Genomic DNA, 25,567 nt, shown 5'->3' with positions numbered 1-25,567 from the left:
GTACTAGGAAACTGTACAATGATTCCATTAAGATTTTTGCTTTGTTTGTAGTATACAAAGGTTGAGGACTCTTTTACTCATATCTGTAAACAACTAGAGATAAGCTCCATCCAAGTTAAAGTCTGAGATTTCTTAGAGTAAACTCTGGATGAGAACAGAGACCAAAAAGGGATAAGACTATTGGAATAGTTTCCAAGATAAAACCTATATCAGTTCAGAGCTGGGAATGCTGAGGTTGCTTCTGCACCTGAAGATCAGGTTTTCAGTTTCCTTTTCTATTGCTTGCACCTTTCTAGATGTTTCTTTACTTTATCCTCGGTTCCTCTTCCAATCTCAGCCTTGTGCCATAGTATTGCTTGGTTTGCCCTTTTCCCTTTTCCCCTTTTCTGCCTCCTCTGGACTGCCTTAAATGCTACATAAATTAGAATCTGAGGTGAAGGGGACTTTAGAGATCATCTCATCTAACTTCTCTTCAATATCCTCTCTCTCAACCTTCTTAAATGTCCCTGATGCTTGGTTATCCAGTCTTTGGTTCTCTCTCTCCCCAAATACCTTGGATCATACTTACTTGTGTATCTGTTCTATGTCCCCAGGAAAATGCAAGCCCCTTAGTGTCAGGTATTTTTTTTTGTCTTTGTATCCGTAGCACCTAGTACAGTGTCTTCACAGTATAGGTCTTAATAAATATTTGCTTAGTTGATTCGAAGGAAAATCTGTCTCTTCCTTCAATTTATATAAGTGGCATAAGATATTTTTACATTAATCTTGAAAATATGTTTAACACTGCCTTTGTGCTGCCTCTATAGCTCACATTCATACTGTTAGGTTGAGTTCCAAAGGGTAATAAATTATTCATTCTCTTCATGCTTCTAGTGATAATCTTGAGTAGCTGGGATTTCTAGTACTGTCATTCATAAACCCCCACCCAATATGCTCCTATGATCAATCAGCCAAAACTCCATTAGCTTTTAGAAAAGAGGTGTACTGAGAAAATATAGCAAGAGAAGTTATTATAAGACAATCTCTCCAAAATGGAACACCACTCTTCCCTTGAACACATGAGGTCCCTGAGGTCCCTGGGGAAAAGGGGCTCAAACTTAACATATGAAGGCAGTAAGGCACACATGCACAGATTACACGTGGCCAAGGGAGTCCTTTCCCCCCATTTTGTGGCATTTAGCTCTCTGCTGGGCTCCAAGAACCAGTTCTTTTTTAAAGCTGTAGCCTGTGCTTTTCTTCCTCACAAGTGGTCACAATCTCTGAAACTACCATCATTCTTGGATGATCGTCTTCTCATCTCCGTCTGTAGGTCCTTCCTCGGTTGTCAGCTACTTTCATTCTAATGAGCACCGTTACTGACTCTGGTTGTTGATGGGACTTCTGATGATTCTCTCCATCTCTTGAATATTGCCTTCTCAGAATATTCAGTCACCTAAGATCAGGGAAAAAAATAAACAAAAGAAACAGAAGTGCCTGTTGTAAGCTCAGAGACATAAGGTGTTCGGGTGTAAGATAAAATTTCTACCCTTTCCATTTTAACCCAAAAGCATCTTTGCGGAAAAAATAGTTCTTCTTTGTCCTAGTACCCACATTTCTTTATGAGAAGATCAAGGAATATCCTGTATATTGGGGTATAAAATAAGTGATGTTGATATTTGGACAAACCCAAAACCCTCTATACATTTGCACAATTCTTATGCATGCCCTTCAGTAAGTTCTTCATATAGGATCCATCCAGTGCTCAAGAGCTTCTAGGTTAAACTCCCCATTAAACTATATTATTATTGTTATTATATCATATTATTAAACTATACCTCTGCTGTACCAGTGCTGTATATGATTGACATACATTATCTCTCGTCATGATGTAACTGATTCATTGTTTTAAGCTTATATGGCATCACTGGAAGAATATCGATGTAAAAGATGAAGTTGTGTTTTTTGTTTTTGGGGGCTCAATAGTAATGAATAACTTGGACTCAATGGCTACACTGTCCAATTTCCCACATGGGATCGAGCCCAATCTCTCCTTCCTACTTAATTGTGTGATGAACATATTGTTCATCTGCAGCTGTTGTTCAAGATAAATATACAAATGTACTAACTCAGTGGGCTGTCCATCCAGCTGCATGTCATAATCCAGGCAATATGAGCTTTTCAAGTGTCCATAGGATGGATAGTTAGAGCAATTCCTTTGGCATTGCTAGAGATTTCACTCATGAAGTTTTTGTAGTGTTCCAGTGCACAAAACAATGAGTACATAATTTCCAAATATGAGCATTTGGAGACCCTTCTTTGTAAATTATGCTCAAATAAATATCATTTCAGGTGTGGAACAGGAGAACTATCTAAGGGTATGACCCCTTAGTCTGTGAGGTGCCTTACAGTTGGCCACATCAAGAAGCATAAAATTTGAGAGAAAGAAAAGTGGAAGGAATATAGCAGAGAAAATCACCTGGTTGTGTTAACTAGCCTTAAGATGAAATGGTGCCTATTTTTTTACCATGGCTCAAGGGACAATCATTTACATATTAGAATTAACTTTGATTTTACCCACTGTAGCAGTAAGAACCTTTCAGAAGAGATCTATTCAGGAATATGACCTAAAATTACCACTAGAGGATAACTCTGATGTTGAAATAAACTGGCCAAAAATTAATTTGTACCAACACAGATAGCCTTCCACTAACAGGGGACAACATGGAAGGTTACCACAGCACCACAATGTATTGATAATTTGTTTTATGGTGAAAGTATCTTATTTGCTTATGAAAATCAAATAAATAAATTACTCCTTGGCCATTACCTTGGATCAATGAGCTTACTATTAAGTGCTGACTATATAACAGGCACTAGACAATTTGGAAAAGACAATTTGAGAGGAAACATTCTAGTGGGTGGAGTGCTGAACCTATAGTCAGAATACTTTGGGTTATCTCCTTTGTATTAACTGCAACCATGAGGATGTCACCTAACTTCCCTTGGCCTCAGTTTCACCACCTATAAAATAGGGATAATAATTCCTTAAGTACCTATTTCACAGTATTGTTCTGTGGTTGATCTCACACGCAGTTATGTGAAACACATATGGATCTTAGAAAAGAAAATGCAATCACACAGACAACAAACGGCTTATCTCTCATTTAGTAACTGGCTATAATATTCTAATAAACAAAGAAATGTTTGGCCTCCCCAAAGACTTTATCCATTCCATAAGTATTGACTAAACATCAGCTATTTGTACAGTACCTCTCTAAGGGCCATCAGCAAGTACACATAGATAGCACTTTTCAGTTGGGGCAGAGAGTAAATAAATACACCAGCAACAAAGGGGTTGTGACAGTGATAGATACAGTTGGGAGGTTAAGTTGGAGAATTGTAACTTTCAATTTGTGTTTCTGAGTTAATCAACTCAAAACATGTTCAAGGTAAAAGGCACGAAACATATTTTCAGTTTCATTGGTTGAGTGCAGAGAGGCTACAGCAGAGAACCCAGGATATCTCAAAGCCACCCATGAGGTTGAGAAATTGGGCCAGGCCAGGGAGGAGCTCACCTTGCGTCAAACTATCCTTACGTGTGCCTCCTGGTAGTTTCCTATATAATTATATAGGGAATTACATAATAATTTCCTATATAATTATTCCTGTATAATTATTCTTGCTTACTAGATACTAAGTGCAGTTGTTCCTACACTGCTGAAAGGTTGCAAGCTTTGCCAACAACAGGGGTCAAAGCCCCACCCTCCCCACCTTAGTTATGGCTTTTGTTGACTATAGCTAGATCATGGAAGACTTAAATGCTAGGCAAGAGAATATGACAGAATCCTGAAGAAGGATAGCATAGCAATCTAACAAGTTAATTTCTTTTTGTTCTTGTTCAGTAATTTTCCAGTTGTGCCTGACTGTGACTAGATTTGGGATTTTCTTGACAAAGACAGTGGAATGGTTTGCCTTTTCCTTAGCTTATTTTACAGATGAGGCAGAAAGATTGATTGACTTGCTCAGGGTCATAAAGCTAGTAAATTTCTGAGTCTGGATTTAAACTCAGGAGGATGAATCTTCCTGATTCTAGGCCCAACACTTTATTCATCGAACCACCTAGCTGCCCCAATAAGCTAAATACTCCCTCTCAAAAGAGTTTACTTCTAAGGAGCATATAATTATTATAGAGCTCTTCAGAAGTAGAATATTCACTTTAGAAATTTTTTTTGTAGTTTACCTTCTGTCCAATAACTATTTTTAGGCCTACATTTTTACAGGTCCCTTTGTTAATAGACTGGATCTTATTCTCATTCCTAAGGACAGGCAGAAGTAACTAGAGTTCTGAAACATACACTGCCACACACCAGTCTTATTATTTAGTCACTGTTGGAGAGACACAGCATTTTAGTAGTTGTTCTGGTGAGTCACAGCACACCTACAAGGGCACAAAATACAAGGGGCATTTTTCTGTTAGAGAGCAGTTTGAAGTTAATTCAGTAAATCTTTTCTATCATTAGTCACCTAGTTTTGATCCCATAAAGGCAACATGCTTTAATGGATATTTAAAAGTTCCATGTGAATTCTCTGGTTCTTCTGTTTAATTAATCAAACACCTGCAAAGCTCTGAAAAGTACAGAAGTGGGGAGTAAAAGATAACCCACCCCCAAAGTAAGCCCCTGGACTTATAACAGCACAAATATAGGGCCATCATATAGGCTGCCTTACCCACAGATGCTTCATAATTTACTGTGGATAATACAGGACCAAGAAATATATCTGTGAGGTGGCTGGAGATTTAAGTATATGCCATACAAAATGAGGGCAGAGTTCAGGTGAATGGCTTCTTATTCTTGGAACAAAAATGAATTTCTGAAGGAGAGAAGTGGGCATTTCAGGAATGTATTTCAGCCTGGGCCTCAGAGATCCTGGGTAATCCTTTTTCTCTCACTGATTCTCTCATCTAAAGTACTTCTCACATTGGTTGTTCCAAACTTCCACTGTATATCAAATCCATTATCCCTGCTCTTTTAGCAAATGAGTTCCCCTCCTCCCTTATTGAAATGACCAATGTCATTCAGCATGATCACCTTCATCCACCATAATCTGTCTCACAAACTGTGCTTAGACTTATCTTTTCAAACTTCCAAATAAATCTTAGAGAAAAGTAAGTCCTTCCTCTTTTCCTAAACTAATTCTGCATATTAAGTTGGAAAGGGGCTATTACGAATGATCAGGTCCTCAAGTGTGGCCCTTTGACTGAATCCAAATTTCACAGAACAAATCCCCTTAATAAATGGATTTGTTGTGGAAAACTTGGACCAAGTCAAAAGGCCACAACCAAGGACCTAAAAGACCACATGTGGACTCAAGGCCACAGATTCCCCACCCCTGGTCTAGACAATCAACAAAACAGTAAAATCAAGCCCCAATTTATAGCAATTGTCCATGTCTCAGATGCAAATGCTCATGCTGACAATTTAACAATAAGCTCTTGAAAACTGGTCAGAGCTGGTACCAGCACACTCCTGCCCCAAATTCTTCCAGGAACCCCTAGAGCCCTAAGGGGAAGCGACAGTTTGAGTCCAGGTTAATGTGCCCAGAGCTCACTATTACAAGACCAAAGGACAAATTGCCTCATCATCCTCAAACCCCCAAGTCCTTCAGCACTGAGCCAGCATGTGAGCAGAGGAACTGAACACGCTCTGTAGGATATATTCTCATTCATAGGACAGATAGATAGATAGATAGACAGACAGACAGACAGACATATATATGTATATATCAGACAGGATCTTATACCTCCTCTGTATTCCAAATATCCTTCAGAGTACCTGAAAATATTAATAATTAGTTTACATTTATATTGCACTTTAAGATTCAAAAAATACTTCTCTCACAATGACTCTGGGTATTACCTAGTGTTCACTGTATTCTCATTTTACAGATGAACAAACTGAGCCCCAGAGCATTAAGTGACTTAGCCACAGTCACATAGCCAGAATGTGTTGGAGCTGGATTCCAAACCCAGGTCTCCCACTTTGAAGTCTAACTTTTCCCCCTACACTATGTGGTCCCTCTAGGCACCCACTAAATATGTGTTAAATCATAGTCAGCTAATTTTCACATAAGCACAGTCCTAAGTTATTAAGGTCAAATTATGTTGCACAGATCCTTTCTACAGCTTAAACCAAAATGGGAGCCACACACCCCAGTAGGACATGGCATGACTTCAAGGGATGACCAATAAGATGGTATATGTGTGTTCATCCTTCATTGCCAAAGAAGACCATGCCATTAGAGAAATGACATGACTTGAACTTGACTTTGTTTTGAGTGAGGGAGGGCTGTGCAGGTCACCAGCCTCACTTCTCCTCCAGAGCCATCTGAATTCAGGGCCCAGATGTTCATCAGGATGACTGGAGATGACCCAGGATGGTATAAATATAAGGTTGAATCTCATTGTCCCTGTGATAACCAGTCATGAGACTTGTCTCCAATACATCCTCACTACTTCTTTCATCTCTTCCTAAGATATAATTCCTTGTTGCCACTTGGACTCCCATGGATATTCAAGTTCCTAATATCCCCTTTCTGCTCCTCATGTCTGCCCCTTAGATTGTTTATAACCTAACTTTAATTTAAACACCCACACCAATAGCTGTGCAGTCAAAATTCCCTACCCCCATTCCCTCAGATCATCTTGAGCTCATAGCATGCACCTCTCATCTGGGTGTCCTCTGAACACCAGGGCATGAATGAGAATCTCATCTCCCAACTTTTCACTTTAGGTTTGTATAAAGTGAATCCCACAGGATGAACAGACATGGATGAGTTACAATCTCCATCACAGTTCTCTTCCCCAAAATATACCCCACTTCTGACATTCCCCATTTCTATCTTTCCAATCTCCCACATTCTCAATCTACTCTTTATCCTTCAGTGCTTACTCAACTGAACCTGCTGTCTTCAAAGTTACCAATGATCCCTTAATTGCCAAGTCTAATTGACTTTCCTCAATTTTCATCCTTCTTGATGTTTTGAAAACATTTGACACTTTAAACACCCTTTCCTTCTAGATATTTACTCATTCTTCTCTGAGATACTGAAATTTTGTAACTGTATCACCAATAAAAATTCTTATATCTACAGTTAAAAAAGAACAGAACTGCGAAACAGACTCTTCTAACATATTTTTAAATCTCCAAAATCAAGAGTTTCAGTGGGTTTTGAACCCATTTGTTAAAACTATAAAAATGCAACACTTTCTGATTTGTTTAAGAGAACCAATTCACATCAGAAGAAATGGAAATTTAGTAGCCAAATTTCAACAAACGTCTTTGCATAATTGACGGATGGAATTGAAAAATGAGCATCACAGTTTAGTAAGCATAGCCAAGGACTCATTTCTTACATTTTGATCCACATATCTTTATGAGGTATCTTTTTCTGCTGTTGACAACCATTAAAACCAAGTATCAAAATAAACTAAAATCAGGCCTCTGAATCTTTGCATCACACAGTTAAACTAATGTTTTCAAAAATAATGAAGCCTATTCAATCACCTTGCTCTTACTAAAATATCTTTATTACAGTAACATTTCAGTAGAAGTAAAAAGGGGTTTGGAGCATTAACAAGTAAAACATCATTTTCAAAACAGGATTTTATCTTTATCTCATTCTTTTTAATTTCTATTTGTGTAACTTTTATAATATATGTCATTTTAGCACAGTAGTGTATATACATAATTTAAAAAGTAAAAATTAATATATTGGGGTACATGCTTAACAAATTTTTACTGTTGGGGTACATGATTTAAAAAGTGTGGAGACACTGGCATGAAGTTATATAATATAATAAATTTTGGAATATAATTTAAACTGGCTACAACATAAAAATTAGTGAAAGTTAGATATTATAGCAATGACCTGGGTTCATTCAAGGCCTGACTAAGATACCTTCTAGTCATGTGACCATGAAAAAGTTACTCAGCTTTGCTTCAAAAATAAGGACAAGAATAAGTACCAATATATTCATGGGACGTTATAAGGAGAGTACTTTGCGAACTTAAAAGTGTCAGTTATTACTACTATTAGCAATAATATTGTTGAGTTTAAAAAGACTGCTCTATTCACATACTAGAGCATTCATAATACTCTGACATGGTGAGGGAGCTACTTCTCTTTCATATGAATGTGGCCATGCTTCTCTATACAACAAATATAAGCATACTCGGTATTCCATAAGCCTTCAAAATCAGCTAAGAGCAGAGCAACAGAGCAAAAAGTGGTTTGTGATTCTGCTGAAGTGTAGGCCCACTTTGCAGCATTTCTCACAGCTAGGTCTGCCAATTGAGATAAAGAGAAAAGTATGGACACAGCAAATCCAGTCCACTGTTTCTGGGGCTGGGACATTTCATTCTGAACAATAAGGAATCCATTTTGAAACTAATTTTAAAAACTAAGTTGCTTCAACCTTGGCCTTTTCTATAGTGTCTGAGCTGCAGAATACCTCTTAATTCAACGGGAAAACAGAAACAGAGACTTCACTCTGTGGACAGAATCATCCTGAAACCCATGTTTGCAGGAGAGGCAGTGTGGTACAATCCCTAGTGGTTAGGACACTACACTGTGTCAGAAAGATGCAGGCTCCAGTCCTACACTTAATTGTGTGACTCTTGGAAAGTAACTTCCCTTCTTAATGCCTTAGTTTCACCATCTCTAAAATGAAGCAGTTGAACTCGACAGCCTCTAAGGTCTCTTCCAAATTTAACTCTATGGTCATATCTCCTGACACAGAGTTGCCACTTTAGAGAGAAAATAACATGACATCTATCCACACCCAGAAAAAGAACTATGGAGTCTAAACGCAGACCGAAGCATACTGTTTGCCCTCTCTTTTTCGTTTCTTCATTCTTGTGGTTTCTCCCATTGGTTCTAATTCTTCTTTTCAACATGACTAATGTGAAAATATGTCTAATATGAATATATATGTAGAGCCCGTATCAGATTGCATGCTGTCTTAGCGTGGGGGAAGGGAGGAATAGGGAAAAAATTTGGAACTCAAAATCTTACACAAGTGAATGGTGAAAACTAAGAATAAATAAATAAATTTTTTAAAAAAGAAAATAACATAGCAACAAATGGTAATAAATGAATAAATAGATAAATAAATAAATGCCAATTTAATGGTCATCTAAAATTCTACAAACATTTATCAAGCATGTGTGAAACTCTGTGTTGGGTAGGAGAAATAAGAAGATGAAAACCTACTCCTGCCTGAAGACTTCATAATCTAATGGCAAAGTGGTGGGAATATGGCATGTGCATACAGAACTATATTATTAGGTAGAACATGATGCCGCAAAGGAGAAATTGTGACAAAATGCTCTAGGAAAGTTTGAAGAGAGAGAGCACTCTAAACTGGAGGGATCCAAAAAGACTTAACTGCTTAGAAAGTAAAAGAAGAATTGGTGTTTTAAATCTTACTGCACACAATGAATAGTATACAAAGGCTACACCTCTAGGGTTAGACCTCTTGTCTGTCTAAACCTTGGTGAAATGGGAATTCACTGATTTTTAAGCCATATTTTCTTCATTCATAAATAATACCTCTTAGTACCTCAATACTCACTACAGCTGCAATTTCATTACTGTGAGTACATTGTGCTTCTCATCCAGTAAATAATTTAGTATCACAAATAAAACCTATTGCGAAGCATAAATAAAATCGTGATATCTAAGTAAAACATAATTTCTTTAAAATGATAATGCTCACCATTGTATTGGTTTGTTTTAACTCTGCTAGTAGAGTACATATGACATGGGAGATGAGGAAGGAAGAAAGTCTTTAAGAAGTGAAAGAGGTGTAAAAATAATGTCTCAGTAAAACATGTATGTTTAAAACAAAACAAAATGACAGGTCTGACAACAAAATCCAGGTCAAATACAGTAGACACTATTAGTAACATACAGCAATAATAATAGCTCACATTTATAAAATGCTTTGAGGTTTGCAAAGCACTTGAAATAGATTATCTCCTTTGATCCTGGCAATGACTTGTGAGGTGGGAGGTACTCTTATTAACCTCATCTGAGGGATAAGGAAACTGTGGTTCATGAGTTTTGATGACTTATTCAGAGTCAATGAATATTTGAAGTAGGATTTAAACGCTGGTTTTCCCGCCTCCAAGTCCATCACTAACTCTATCCACTTGCCCAGTGACTAAGCACATCTCCTTCCTTTCTGTTAACAATCTGTAAACTCTCAAAGTGGAAAATAACATGCATGATCAGTCACAACCACACTACTGGGTGATTTGGCATAACTTTTCAGGAAATGCTTGTTGTTGGAAAAAAACAGAAAGGTTGTAAGTATTGGTGTTGTATTAAAATAAAATTTGTTCATCCAAAACATATATGAAAATGATAAGCATCATTCTTCTCCAACTTCCATCCTCCCTCCCACCCTCACTTCCTCCATAACTAAATGTGATTTTTTTCCATCTTAAATAGTATTTTATTTTCCCCATTATATGTAAATACAATTTTTAACATTCATTTCTTAAAAAAATTTGTTATAAATTTTCTCCATCCCTCCTTCTCCTTTCCCCTCCCTAAAAGGTAAGAATTTTAACTAGGTTATATGTGTGCAATCATGCAAAACACATTTCCACATTAGTCATATGGTGAAAGAAGAAACAAATCAAAAGGGAAAAAACACAACAAGGCAAAGAAAATGAAAATAGTATGCCTTGATCTGCATTCAGACTCAATCACTCCTTTCTCTGGATGTGGATGGTATCTTCCATCATGAATCCTTTGGAATTGTCTTAGACCCTTGCATTGCTGAGAAGAGCTGGGTCTACAAAGGTGATGGTTGCACAATGCTGCTGTTACTGTGTACAATGTTCTCCTGGTTTTGCTCACTTCATTTTGCATCAGTTCATATAAGTCTTTCCAGGTTTCTCTGAAATCTATCTGCTCATCATTTCTTATAACACATTCATATATAGTGGATTCATATACCACAACCTGCTCGGCCATTCCCCAGTTGATGGACATTGCCTCAAATTCCAGTTCTTGGCTACCACAATAAGGGCTGCAATAAATATTTTTGCACATGTAAGTCCTTTTCCCTTTTATGATCTCTTTAGCATATAGACTTAGTAGTGGTATTGGATCAAAGAGTATACACAGTTTGATTGTCCTTTGGTCATAGTTCCAAAATGCTCTCCAGAATGACTGGATTATTTTCACAATTTTCCCACATCCTCACCAACATTTATCATTCTTCTTTTCTGTCATATTAGCCAATGTGATAGGTGTAAGGTGGTACCTCAGAGTTGTTTTAGTTTGCATTTCTCTAATCAATGGTGATGTAGAGCATTTTTTTCATATGACTATAGATAGCTTTGATTTCTTCATCTGAAAACTAACTTCATATCCTCTGACCACATAAATGTGTTCGGCATTCCTATACAACATATAAAGCCAATTCCTGACATTGCCACCATTGTTATTTATTGCTGTTAATGATAATATCTAGCATTTATATAGCACTTTAAAGTTTGCAAAGCACTTTACATTTAGTATCTCATTTAATCCTTCTCCATAACTCAGCTTAGGCAGAGCAAGTAAGAGCCCATCCTTCCAAGCTATATGTACTCAGACCCAGAACAGAACAAGTATCAGTGGATGGGACACAGACCCTGTAGTGTTATCTGTGAAAACAGCCTGAAGTACTCCTGGGGGGGGTCTACTACATATCTTAAAGAGGTATTCGTTAGTCATGTTTTAAGTGCCCCTGAACTTTCTCCAGTAACAATGCAAACTAGGGCACAGCTGTAAGGAAGGACAAGACATTCACTAATACAGAGAAAAATACAGAAGTTTTGTTTCCCTTGCACTCCAGGAAGTGTTTAGATGACACCCTATTATACATAAAAGAATGGAATCAAATAATATATCTTAAATCTTGCTCATAGTAATAGTTGTGTTTTGTTGGCCAACTACTGTAACCAGATTAGAATTTTCTATCGATTTCCACATTCTAAAAGACTCTAAAAATGATTAGATAAATTTTTGTTTTATAGCTCAAACCTTAAACAGATGTTCAAACAATAGCTATGGAGTGGATAGGTCTTTGTGTAAAACATAAACAAATAATTCGTGGTTCTTTACTAAAGATGCTTAAGGGTTAGAATATACTAGCCACTAGAGACCCTACTACAAAATGAAATCTTTTTTTCCTTTGATTTGGCCTCATTTTATCTTTCAAATTTTATAAATGTGTGTTTGGGAAGGGGGGAGGGTGGAATCAGGCAGTGAGATGTTGCTGGGGGAAGTGGGAAAGGTAACAATGTATCTCAGAATTCTATAACTAGCACAATAGTTGTTCATTGCAGGTCAGACTTTTAGAATTTTCTAGCCAATACGGCAGTTGCAATTTGCATACATAAAACAAAGGGACTGCTAGAGTAAAATTAAAAGTTTTCTAATAACAATGTCTCATAATTATTTTTCCACTTGAGAAAATAGATACCTACAGAGATTTATCTTACCTGGAGATATAGAAACTCCAAAATGGGTTTCCGACCACAACTGAGGTAGTAGTTGAACTGCAAGACCCAGGGGAAGGCAATACAATTCAGCTCAAGAGTTAAAAAAACACACCCAAATAAAATAAAGTTTTGAAAAATATAATCATTTAACACATGAAAACTAAGAAGAGGTCAAAGGGATGGCTTGATCTCAGTCTAGATTCCTATGTTTCCTGAGGCAACCTGGCTGAAGAAAAGAAACCATAATAGTTCCTGAGCTGAGGAAGAATTTGGCTGCAAATGACAGAAAGCTTTTAAACTATTGGCTGAAAAACCAGACTGAGAAAACTGCAGCAAACTTCATGGAGTAATGTACACAGTTCAGCTTTAGACAGTCTTTTATGGTTTTTCTTTTCTGTTTACATTTTCATGCTTCTCTTGATTCTTGTCTTGGGAAGCCAGATGTTTAAATACAGATCTGGTTTCTTCCTCAACATAAATTCTTGAAAGTCGTCTATATCACTGAATGACCATTTTTTCCCTTGAAGAATTATATTCAGATTTGCTGGGTAGGTGATTCTTGGTTTCAGTCCCAGTTCCTTTGACTTCTGAAATATCCTGTTCCAAACCCTTCAATCCCTTAATGTTGAAGCCGCCAGATCCTGTGTTATCCTGATTGTATTTTCACAATACTCAAATTTTCTCTTTCTAGCTGCTTGCAGTATTTTCTCCTTCCTCTGGGAACTCTGAAATTTGGCCACAATATTCCTAGGAGTTTCTCTTTTTGGGTCTCTTTTAGGAGGTGATCGATTGATTCTTTCAATATCCATTTTGCCCTCTGATTCTATAACATCAGGGCAGATTTCCTTGATAATTTCATGGAAGATAATGTCTAGGCTCTTTTTTTGATCATGGCTTTCAGTTAGTCCAATAATTTTTAAATTATTTCTCCTGGATCTATTTTCCAGGTCAGTTGTTTTTCCAATGAGTTGTTTCACATTATCTTCTATTTTTTCAAATTTTTGGTTTTGTTTACTAACTGCTTAGTTTAACTCATAGTCACTTGTTTCCCTGAACTCAATTCTATCTTTCAATGAATTATTTTGTTCAGTGAGCTTTTGAACCTTTTCCTCCATTTTGCTAATTCTGTTTTTTAAAACCTCCTTCTCCTCATTGGCTTTTTGGACCTCTTTTTCCAAATAAGTTAGCCTCTTTTTAAAGCTGTTATTTTGCTCAGCATTTTTTTGGTTCTCCTTTAGTAAGCTGCTAACTTGTTTTTTAAGGTCTTCTATTGCCTGAGCCCAATTTAAGTTCCCTTTGGAGGTTGAGGCTTTGACTTCCTCTGACAGTATGCCTTGTTCTTCCTCATACAAAAGGATGTGGGGAGATACCTGTTCCCCAAGAAATTAACTTTCTATGGTCTTATTTTTTTTCCCTTTTTTGGGCATTTTCCCAACAGTTACTTGACTTCTGAGTTTCCTCTCCACAACCTTCTGGCCTCCAGCTCAACCAAGCCAGCACTTGGGGGCTGAGATTCAAATGAGCTGCTCCCAAGCCTCAGGGCTTTAGGCAGGGACAGGGCTGCTATTCAGTGTGAGATTAAGATCAGCTGCTCAGGTGGGAGCATGGCCACCACACAGGGTTCAGTTCCCTCAGGGGGTTTACGGTGAGACCTTCAACAATGGATGTCGGTTACTGACTGCTTTGGGAGCCCTATCTGCTGCTGCCTCTACTACTGCTACCTGAGGAGGTCTGAGTTATGGGGACATCCCGTTCCCCTCTTGGCCAGCCAAAAAGATCCTCTCACTGACCTTTGGTGCCTGTGGGTTGAGGGATCTGCGCTGCTGCTGGAGATTCCGTCCCTGAAGCCTGCTCAGATCTGCCCTCTCGGAGCCATGTGACCAAGGCAGGGCTGGGCTCTGCTCCAGGTCTGGTGCACAACAGACCTTTGGTGTTGGTTTTTCACGTCTCTCTCCACTCTGTTGTTCTGTGGCTTCTGCTGCTCCAGAATTTGTTGAGAGTTCTTCTTTACAAGTATTTTATGGGCTGTGGGGTAGGAGCTAGCATATGTGTATCTTTCTACTCCGCCCCCCTGAAGCAAACTTCAAAGATAGTGATTGAGCGTTGGATGAGAGGAGACTTAGTATTTTCTGGTGGAGAGAGAAGCCCACATCATAGAACCTCCAATAGCTGGAGGATTGGGTTGCAGGCAACACTGAAATTAGCATCTCAGCTTAAATGTTTCCTGGGACACAGAAGGAAGCTGAAGAACCTGTATTCTTTCCTTTACAGGAGATAGGCTTAGTAACTACAATACTTTCCTCCCCACACAAGTAATGGAGGTGGCTAAAAGAGCAGGTATTAAAAAAAACTATAACCACAGAATCTCAATCTTGTTTCAGGGTTTTAGATAACTGAAAATAACTGGACTTGATGAAGTGATAGCAATGTCTAGTAGAAAGCAGTAGAGAATAATTCTTAACAGGGCAGGCAGAGAGGGGTGCCTGGCAGAGCAGCAGTTGGCAGAGAGCAGTAGAGAACAACATGTAGCTGAGAGCAGCCAAGAGCAACATCTGGTGGAGACTAGCGAAAACAACTAGGCAAGTTCTGACAGAGCAATACTATTGATAGATTATCAATCAAAAAGTACTTATTAAGCACCACATGTGCCAAATACTGACATCCTCAGGTTTATAGTGTCTAGAGTATGAGTTGCCTCTCCATGTATGTGCCCTAGTCACATGCATTCCCTATATATATGTGTGTGTGTGTGTGTATGTATATATGTATGTATGTATGTACATTATGTTACATACAGATGTCCTTCTTATCCACAAATGTGGATATGCTACCAAGCTCCACTCTTCCCACTAAGAGGGTAGCTAGATGATTCAGTGGAGATAGAATGCTGGGCCTGGAATCAAAAAGACTCATCTTTCTGAGTTCATATCTGGCCTCAGACACTGACTAGTTGTATGACCCTAGGTAAGTCACTTAACCCTGTTTGCCTCAGTTTACCCATCTGTAAAATGAGCTGGAGATGGAAATGACAAACCACTCCAGTATTTTTGCCAAGATAACTTAAATGAGGTCATGAATTGTCAGACACAACTGAAATGATTGAACAAATTCTCACTAAAAGCATATGTACTCTTGGAAGAATGAACTCAAGAATTATGGAAAAAAACATTAAATGTTTATTTTATTCACAATGATATTTTCAAAATATTTCTTTTTTACTATGAATTTGACAAAAAGCACAAGCATTTCAACATACAGAGGACAAAAAAGAAGATAATATATAAAACTGTGAGTTGCTATGTGTAGCTTATTTTTAGAAAGTATATATTACATTTAACAAGGAAGTATTAAAAAACATGCCCTGTTTGCATTCCCTTCTGAATTCCTTTTTTCTTTTCTTTTGCTTAGGTGACAGAAAGGTGGCTGCTTCTTTTTATTGAAATTTTTGGTTTCACATCACTTTTAATTCCAAGTATATACCTCTTTCTTCCCCTTTCCAGAAAGTCATTTCTTATGAAAAAAATAAAATCAAGACAAAAATTCATTTCAGCAAAACTAACCAACATATTAGCCAAGTCCAATATTATATGCATTTGCATTGCAATTTAAGGTGACTTGTTATGAAATCAGCATAATCTACTGCTGACTAGTCAAAGTACAACATATCACTTGGGGCTCATGTGTTATGGTTTTCAAATAAAATACCTTCAATCTGGAAGTACCTAACCAGATACCTCAAATTGAGATGGGGGGAGGGTGTGCACCCTCTCTCTCTCTCAGTTCATATATATATATATATATATATATATATATATATATGTATATGTATACATGTATGTATATGCATATGTATACATGTGTGTATATGTACATATATACACATAAATATATGTGTGTATATGCATACACATATATACTTGCATGTGAGTATGTATACATACACAAATGTATATGTACATGTAAATATACATGTGTCTATGCATATACACACAACATATATGTATATATAATGGTGTATGTGTGAATACATACATATACATATATTATATCTGCATATATTAAGTTAACATTAACTCTTTAGAAGATTTTGCCAAATATTGTCTTCAGAAAATCCTCAAGAAAAATAAAATGAGAAAGAACTACTCTATTATAGAAAAATGTGCCCCATCACAGAAACTACTCTATAATAGAAAAATATATCTCAAAAATGTGGTATGGCCACAGATATTCAAAGTGCAGAGGCTTAGGGAGATGGGGGCTTTTGGCCATTGCACCCAAACATTCATGGAATTAGGAATCTTCATAAGAGAAATAGTGAAATTTTATTAAAACAATCATATGAATGCTAGTTTAAGACCATTTACCTTTTAAATGAACTACTGAAGACAAATGTGCTATTAATTTAATAAGGGCTTTGCTATATTTTAAATATAAAAAGAAAAATATTAGAAATTAAATGCTATCTCTCTTCCTTTTTTACCTTAAAATTGAGACAAAAATGACCACTGTTTACTCATTTAATTTGGATATACTAAAATTTGTGACCTAGAAAGGAGACTGCTGTTCCTTTGCAGGAAATGAAGGAAGAATATCTAGGTAGGTGGTTTTGTCACCTATTAACTGGAAGGTAGAATCAAAAGAGACTCTCCAAAAACAAGAAATGAATGCCTTAAACTCAATTAACAAAAAAAAATCAGAGATAAATATGGGATATATCAATGGCATTTTAGAATTTATCAAATAAATCTCTATTATACCCAAAATAATCCATCCTTGGAGTCTAAATTCCTCTGGAGCTTCAAAAGAATGAGAATTTGGACATAATGCTTGTATAGCAAATCCCAATTTTTTTAATGTTAGCTGTAATATATTATATCCTTTTTGTCTCTATTTTAAAACAAACCAATCTCCCTTGACTTTATTATAATGTAGTTGGTGCTCATAATTATCCATACTCTTGGAAGCAGTCCAAGCTTATTTTGCTTGAAGTGTTCATTTATTTTATCCACTAATTTAGACAATGAGCTATAGGTGACAAGTGAATTTTTTAAAAAATACATCGGAAGAAAGGTCAGAATTAGTATTTTAAAGAATGAAAGAAGACTTTATTTCATCCTTATCACTGTTACTTGAGCCAGGACTAGACTAGTGTCAGAATTAATTATAAATTAATTTTCAAATCTTACACTGCCAGGCAAAAGTAATTAGTGCACAGAAGAAAATGAATTAAGAAAAGTAACATGGGCCAGTTCCTATTGCCCAGATCAACAGATGAATTCAAAACATTTCTAAGAATTTGAGAAAAAAGAGACAAAATCACTTCGGGAGAGCACCAGCTGTGGAGTCAGGAAGATATCAGTTCAAATTCTGTCTGACACCAGGATCAAAACATCTAATCTCTCAGTGCTTCAGGCAACTGTCTAAGATTCTGAGTTAGACATAACTTGCAAATCTAAGTTGGTGGAAGGAGTTTCCACACTGAGAATTCCCCACAACAATTAAATCTCAGCTCTGGACCAAAAAAAAAAAAAAAAAAGGTTATAGTAAAGTCTGAGAAAGTTTGTTATTTGTAATATAGTCAAACAGAAATAATGAACTCTAGAAGTAATACTCCTACATAATAATCTTCCCAGCTCTCTCTATACAATGTTGTTCTATCCATTTACCCATCTTCTTTCCAGCTCCCATTTATTTATTGTCTTCCCCCCTTAGAATGGAAGTTCCTTAAAGAAGGACCATCTTGCTTACTTGTGTTTGTATCCCCAGCTCTTACTACAGTATCTGGAACGTTGTAAAAACCTTTTAAATGCCCTGTCTGTGGTCAACAGCGTCGCACCAGCATACTACATAAGGAAAAGAGCACTCCAAAAAACTGAAGTTGTGTCAAGAAAATTGACATATTAGTTGTCAAAACAAATGTTGGATGAAAATTTTAAAATGTTACTACCAATTTAAACTACATTATAGTAAGCAGCTGATCTTATGAATTGGCTAATTAAGACAGAATTGACCTGCTTTGGTATTACGTGGGCAAAACTTTACTCTTCAGATCTACCAGGAGCTCATCAATTTTAAGCAAGTTATTTTAAACTTCTACATCTCCTTTTGTTCCATCTCTGAATTCATGGAGGATCATGATGTTTGTTCCTCTTAATCATGTTATTACCGTTCCAGGCTAACTACAGTGCTGAGCTTTATTTCTCAGGTCTCTAGGTGCTTCTATATCCCTTTGCTTTCAGTGTTAGGGTGCTACAAGTTTCCAGTTCCCACAAGTTTTCTGGGTAGATACATATAAATGATATTTCTGCATTTATGTAAGGCATTTCTCTATGCTTCTGGAGCCTTGCTCTGCTCCAACAGACAAGGGGCATATTATAAGGGCCTCACCATCTGCTAACCTAGTCTTTTCTAGCCAAACTTAATCCAGGTCAAGAGTTGCACATATGAATCACTCAAATCTCAAAGCCTCTAGACTGGATTATTTGGTTTTAATTATATTTTTGCTATCTAAAGCACATAAACTTGATGAATATTTTGCTTAAAATGTATTTTCTGATGCAGTCTGTCTTATGCTGTCCTAATGCTCCATAACTTTTGCCTCCACTAATAGAAATTCTTTGTTAAAAAAAACTTTTAGGAGGCGGAGCCAAGATGGCAGAGTAGAAAAACGCACATACACATAGCTTCGAACCCACAACCCACAGAACGGCTACAGGGGAGCAACTCATGGCGAATTCTGCACCCAGAGGCCACGGAATATTGGAGCGAGGGAGATTTCTGTTCCGGAGGGACCTGCAAACTTCTCGCGGGGGGGTCCTTCCCGCTGTGGACTGGGCGCCGAGACTGGGAGCTGAGGGCAGCCCTGCAGCGGCCGCGGCGGCGGCACCAAGAGGAAAAGATCCGAGCGGGCTTCAGGGACGGGACCTCCAGCGGCCACACGGGTCCCTCCACCCACACAGGGACCTGCAAACCTCTCGCAAAAGGTCCATCGCGCTGCAGACGCGGAGCCCAGCCCAGCCCAGATCTGCTGAGGCCACGGCACCAAGAGAAACAGACCCGAGCAGGCTTCAGGGACGGGATCTCCAGCGGCCGCACAAGTTCCTCCACCCACAGGTGACGGGGGTCGATGAGAGAGTCTCTTTGGCAGGTCGAGAGGGGAGTGGGGTGCCCCCATGATTCGGGCCCCCCCCTGGAGGTAGAAGCTGAGAGGCGGCTGCAGAACGGGGCTCCCCAAGTGGGCGGGAGCCTGGATCCATTGTGGAAGGTCTGTGCATAAACCCCCTGAGGGAACTGAGCCTGAGAGGTGGCCCTGCCCCGACCTGACCACCTGAACTTAATTCTCACACTGAATAGCAGCCCTGCCCCTGCGAAAAGCCCTAAGGCTGGAAGCAGCATTTGAATCTCAGTCCCCAAAAGCTGGCTGGGAGGACCAAGAGGCGAGGTGGGTGTGAGGAGAATATTCAGAGGTCAAATCACTGGCTGGAAAAATGCCCAGAAAAGGGAAAAGAAATAAGACTATTGAAGGCTACTTTCTCAGAGAACAGACATTTCCTCCCTTCCTTTCTGATGAGGAAGAACAATGCTTACCATCAGGCAAAGACACAGAAATCAAGGCTTCTGTGTCCCAGCCCACCCAATGGGCTCAGGGCATGGAAGAGCTCAAAAAGAATTTTGAAAATCAAGTTAGAGAGGTGGAGGAAAAACTGGGAAGAGAAATGAGAGATATGAAAGAAAAGCATGAAAAGCAGATCAGCTCCCTGCTAAAGGAGAACCAAAAAAATGTTGAAGAAATTAACACCTTGAAAACTAGCCTAACTCAATTGGCAAAAGAGGTTCAAAAAGCCAATGAGGAGAAGAAAGCTTTCAAAAGCAGAATTAGCCAAATGGAAAAGGAGATTCAAAAGCTCACTGAAGAAAATAGTTCTTTCAAAACTAGAATGGCACAGATGGACGCTAAGGACTTTGTGAGAAACCATGATATCACAGAACAAAGAGAGAAGAATGGAAAAATGGAAGATAATGTGAAATATCTCATTGGAAAAACAACTGACCTGGAAAATAGATTCAGGAAAGACAATTTAAAAATTTTGGGACTAACTGAAAGCCATGATCAAAAGAAGAGCCTAGACATCATCTTCCATGAAATTATCAAGGAAAACTGCCCTGAGATTCTAGAACCAGAGGGCAAAATAAATATTCAAGGAATCCACAGAACACCGCCTGAAAGAGATCCAAAAAGAGAAACTCCTAGGAACATTGTGGCCAAATTCCAGAGTTCCAAGGTCAAGGAGAAAATATTGCAAGCAGCTAGAAAGAAACAATTCAAGTATTGTGGAAATACAATCAGGATAACACAAGATCTAGCAGCCTCTACATTAAGGGATCAAAGGGCATGGAACAGGATATTCCAGAAGTCAAAGGAACTAGGACTAAAACCAAGAATCACCTACCCAGCAAAACTGAGTATAATACTTCAGGGGAAAAAATGGTCTTTCAATGAAATAGAGGATTTTCAAATTTTCTTGATGAAAAGACCAGAGCTGAAAAGAAAATTTGACTTTCAAACACAAGGATGAAGAGAACCATGAAAAGGTGAACAGCAAAGAGAAGTCATAAGGGACTTACTAAAGTTGAACTGTTTACATTCCTACATGGAAAGACAATATTTGTAACTCTTGAAACATTTCAGTATCTGGGTACTGGGTGGGAGTACACACACACACATGCACACACGCACACATACATAGAGACAGAGTGCACAGAGTGAATTGAAGAGGATGGGATCATATCTTAAAAAAAAGTGAAATCAAGCAGTGAGAGAGAAATATATGGGGAGGAGAAAGGGAGAAATTGAATGGGGCAAATTATCTCTCATAAAAGAGGCAAGCAAAAGACTCATTAGTGGAGGGATAAAGAGGGGAGGTGAGAGAAAAACATGAAGTCTACTCTCATCACATTCCACTAAAGGAAAGAATAAAATGCACACTCATTTTGGTAGGAAAACCTATCTCACAATACAGGAAAGTGGGGGACAAGGGGACAAGCAGGGTGGGGGGGATGATAGAAGGGAGGGCATGGGGAGGAGAATGCAATTCAAGGTCGACACTCATGGGGAGGGATAGGATCAAAAGAGAATAGAAGTAATGGGGGACAGGATAGGATGGAGGGAAATATAGTTAGTCCTATACAACACAACTATTATGGAAGTCATTTGCAAAACTACACAGATTTGGCCTATATTGAATTGCTTGCCTTCCAAAGGGAAGGGGTGGAGAGGGAGGGAGGTAAAAAGTAGGAAGTCAAAGTGTTAGGATCAACTGTAATGTTCTTACCACTAGGAAATAAGAAATACAGGTAAAGAGGTAAAGAAAGCTATCTGGCCCTACAGGACAAAAGAGAAGACAGAGACAAGGGCAGAGAGGAAGGATAGAAGAGAGAGCAGATTGGTCACAGGGGCAATTAGAAAGCTTGGGTTTGGCGGGGGGAGGGGATAAAAGAGGAGAAAATTTGTAACCCAAAGTTTTGTGAAAATGAATGTTAAAAGTTAAATAAAAAAAAAAACTTTTAAAAACTTTTACATTCCTCTTATATACTCACATAAAACTGTGCCTATCACTTTTAGACATAAGGCAATGTATTGTGTCATTACCACTTTCTGAAATGACACTAAATCACAAAGTTATAAAAATCTGCAACTTAACTATCAGATGCTTTTAACATTGCTTTATGTAACATTGTAATCATTTATTAAAACTATCATAAAATAGGGTGTCCCCAAAGTCTTAGTGCAATCTTAAGCAGCTGCACTAATAAGATTTTTCACACACTATATTTAGAGCAATATTTTACATGACTTAAAAGCAAGCACAGATGTTGTTTTCTTGACATCTCTGTCAGTTTAGAGCTTTCAATTCTGAAAAGCTCTGGACTTTTTTAAGTGTTTTTTGGTTTCCTGGAAAGCACTGGGCTTGGATTTGGTCAAGTCCGACTCCAGATCTTGCTTTGAATACATACTAGTTGAGTGACCAGGGGCAAATCACTTAATCTCTCAGTTTCAATTTCCTCATCTATAAAATAGTAATAAAACCTTCTGGGCCCAGCTCACAGGGTTCTTAAAAGGTTAAAAAGAGATAGCATATGTAAAGTAATTTTTCAAATGTCAAAGTACCATGTAAATGTTATCCATTGTTATTCAATGTATGTTGACAAATAAGTTTTTTAAAGTGTCTATAGTGTAACTACCATAAATCCTAAATATCACACATAAGCAACATTAATAGTGTTAGAGTCAAGCAATAACACCCAAACCAGCTTTTACAAACTTTTATATATTAAAAGTTGCAAATACTAGTTTTGAACACTAATCTCTACTCAGGGATGAATATGTTAAAGCTATATAAACTCCTGTGAATGACCCATTTAGGACAACTGCTGGCTCATTTTAGACCTTGTGTCTTATGTAAAGATGCACCATTGAGCCAGAACTCAGGTACCTAGATAGACCCCTGAGGACATGGTACCTCTGGCAGGAGTGTGCACCAGGAGTGGCATGCATCAGACCTGCATCCTACCTCTCAGCTCAGGGAATTTGGTTGTTTCCCCCGCTGTCCAAGGTCCTGACGAAAATAACCTCCTTAGTATTTCTGTCCACTCTGAGCCTGTACGTGGCAGAACTTCAGCATCTGGGCATAATGATTGCAGGCCTCTGGGTCCAGGGTGTGAATGGTTGAAGAACTATGAGTATAGCGGGGAAAGGCAGAGTTTGTGCACAGCTGTCACAGTCCAGTAGCTTCTGGTGCCAGAGAAGTAAGTGTGTCCACCCCCCGCACTGACCAAAAGGAAGAGGGAGGTTCTCCCCAGTTCTCTCCTGAGAAACTTGGTCTGAGCTGTTGGTCCAGCTGCAAATCATCCAACAGCAAGCCCCCATGCCTGCCCTGTTCAACAGCAGCAGGTAGTGGGTGATGTAGACTGGGGTCTACCCAGGGTGGGGAAGGCAGGTATACACAATGTCAAACTCCACCTCTTCCTTCTTTCCTCCTCTTTTCATGGACTAAATGTTCCTGGTTACCCAAAGTAGAAGGCTCATGAACAGCGGTGGTGTGTTAGCCTTTTCAGAGTAGGGTGGAGAAAAGGCAGGATGAGAAGGAAGGAAGGCTGGTAGCTTTAAAAACGTAAAAGAAGTGGAAGGAAATATCTCCAGAACCCACCATCTAAACCAGGGGTCTCTGTCATATTAAGATGCCTCATTGTCCTGCTGCCCAAGCCACCCCCTGGTCCATGCAAAGGAGGTGTTGGGGGGAGAGGGAGCCCTGGAAAGGAGAGAACTTTATGTGATTGTAGCACAATCTTTAGTGAATTGTAACATTCACCCTTAGATTTTTGATTAAACTAAGGAAAATCAGAATGAGCAATCACAAAATTCACAAATGGCGATCACAAAAAAAGATACGTTTTTAAGCAGCTCTTTGGAAGTGTTTCCGCAACAAACGCCTAAGGCATTATAGAGACCCACTGACCTTATTAATTCATTACACCCAGAAGTAGGCAATTCTTTTACTTCAAATGCAGATTTAGTAGACTGAGTCAAAAGGTCAAGATGCCAACATCACCATGGTCACAGGTCCTGGAGTCGCAATACCTAAGTTTATATCCTGGCTTTGCTGCTTACTATCTAAATAACCTTGAGCAAACCACTTAACTTTGCTGGGCCTCAGTTTCTTCATCTGTAAAACAAAAGGGTTGGACTAAACAGACTCTATGGTCTTTCCAGCTCCCTTTACTACTCTGAGTCTCAGTAAAAGGGGAATAATAATTACTGCCCTTTTATCTTTATGGAAAGACGTAAAAAAAATCATACAGATGTGAAAGCATTGATGATCTATTAAAATATCCATAAATTTTCATTAAAATCAAGTGACCATATATCAATGCAGAAGTGAGAGTGACTTGATCTGTTTTTCAGTCTGTATTCATTCTCACCCTTTCTCAATGATTCAACAATTCATAAGAGTGGTTTACAAATCGTAGCAATAGCAAATCATCGCGTGCTAACCTCCATTCAAAGAAAGATGGCATTGTCCCTGTCCCTTAGGAACTTCCTGTTCTCAGTGAAGACTATGTACATTGACAGGAAATAAGTCAATTATCTCCACTGTAGTACAGTAGAAATAACCTCTAAGCAAAGACATTTGCTTGCAAAATTTTTACTTTTATAATTCTGACTTGTCTTTAACCTCACTTCAAATGAATTATATCCAAATTTGAGATAAAAAAAGATCTCTAATGGAATGAAATATCTAATACGTTCTGCATGAATCTACTGAAGGAAAATATTCCCTTGGAAGGAAGGAAAGAAGGAAGGAAGGAAGGAAGGAAGGAAGGAAGGAAGGAAGGAAGGAAGGAAGGAAGGAAGGAAGGAAGAGAAAGAAAAGCTTTTAAGTGATTAAAACATACAAAATACCATACTAAGTGCTGGGGATACAACTAGGAAAGACATCTCTGCTCTCAAAGAGCTCAAATTCAAATGGAGGAGACTCCACATGTGGAAATTTTCAGCTACAGATCAGATAAAATGGACACATTGTCCCTAAGATGCAATGGCAAAGCAGATACTAATACTTCTTCTTTACTGTCATTTCCACTGATAAAATCATAATGTTGAACCATTTTCCAGTACCAAGGACTTTGGTGATAAGAATTTTCTTTTTCAGGTCTTTATTACCTGTGGATACAGCTCCTACAGTAACAGTTGCCAGGCAGCATCTCTTCAGGAATTGCTTCACAGGATGACAGCTGAAGGCTGGAAGCATTTCTATTCCTAAGGTTCTTGCATTTGGGGTCCTGGGTTGTCTCTGTTGTTCTCTGTGGGAAAGTGGTGGTGGTTTGATTTTCCTGGTACATGTTACTTCCTGTCTCTCCCTCAGGGTGCCTTGCTGCTTTGGCTAAGCTTTACAATCATTTGTCATCTCTTAAACAGAATAGTTCCATGAGAAAATTCAGGCTCGAGATATTATTTTTATTAATTA

General features: G+C 38.3%; 1 long non-coding RNA gene across 2 annotated transcripts in view; it reads right to left on the bottom strand.

Moving 5' to 3' along the window:
- Window positions 1–961: 961 nt before the first annotated feature.
- The window catches only part of LOC140519238 (uncharacterized), a 96,195-nt gene continuing 71,589 nt past the window's right edge, over window positions 962–25,567 (bottom strand). The window contains exon 3 of one of the 2 annotated variants that reach the window (XR_011972140.1): window positions 962–1,432. This is a non-coding gene — a long non-coding RNA (uncharacterized lncRNA). Of the gene's footprint in view, window positions 1,433–25,263; window positions 25,404–25,567 lie in introns of those variants that run through there. The other variant, XR_011972139.1, reaches the window with a different exon arrangement.

Source organism: Notamacropus eugenii, chromosome 1, assembly GCF_028372415.1.
Source record: "Notamacropus eugenii isolate mMacEug1 chromosome 1, mMacEug1.pri_v2, whole genome shotgun sequence".
Taxonomy (NCBI): domain Eukaryota; kingdom Metazoa; phylum Chordata; class Mammalia; order Diprotodontia; family Macropodidae; genus Notamacropus; species Notamacropus eugenii.
Note: the sequence above shows the minus strand (reverse complement) of the source record. Positions and strands in the feature narration are given on the sequence as shown.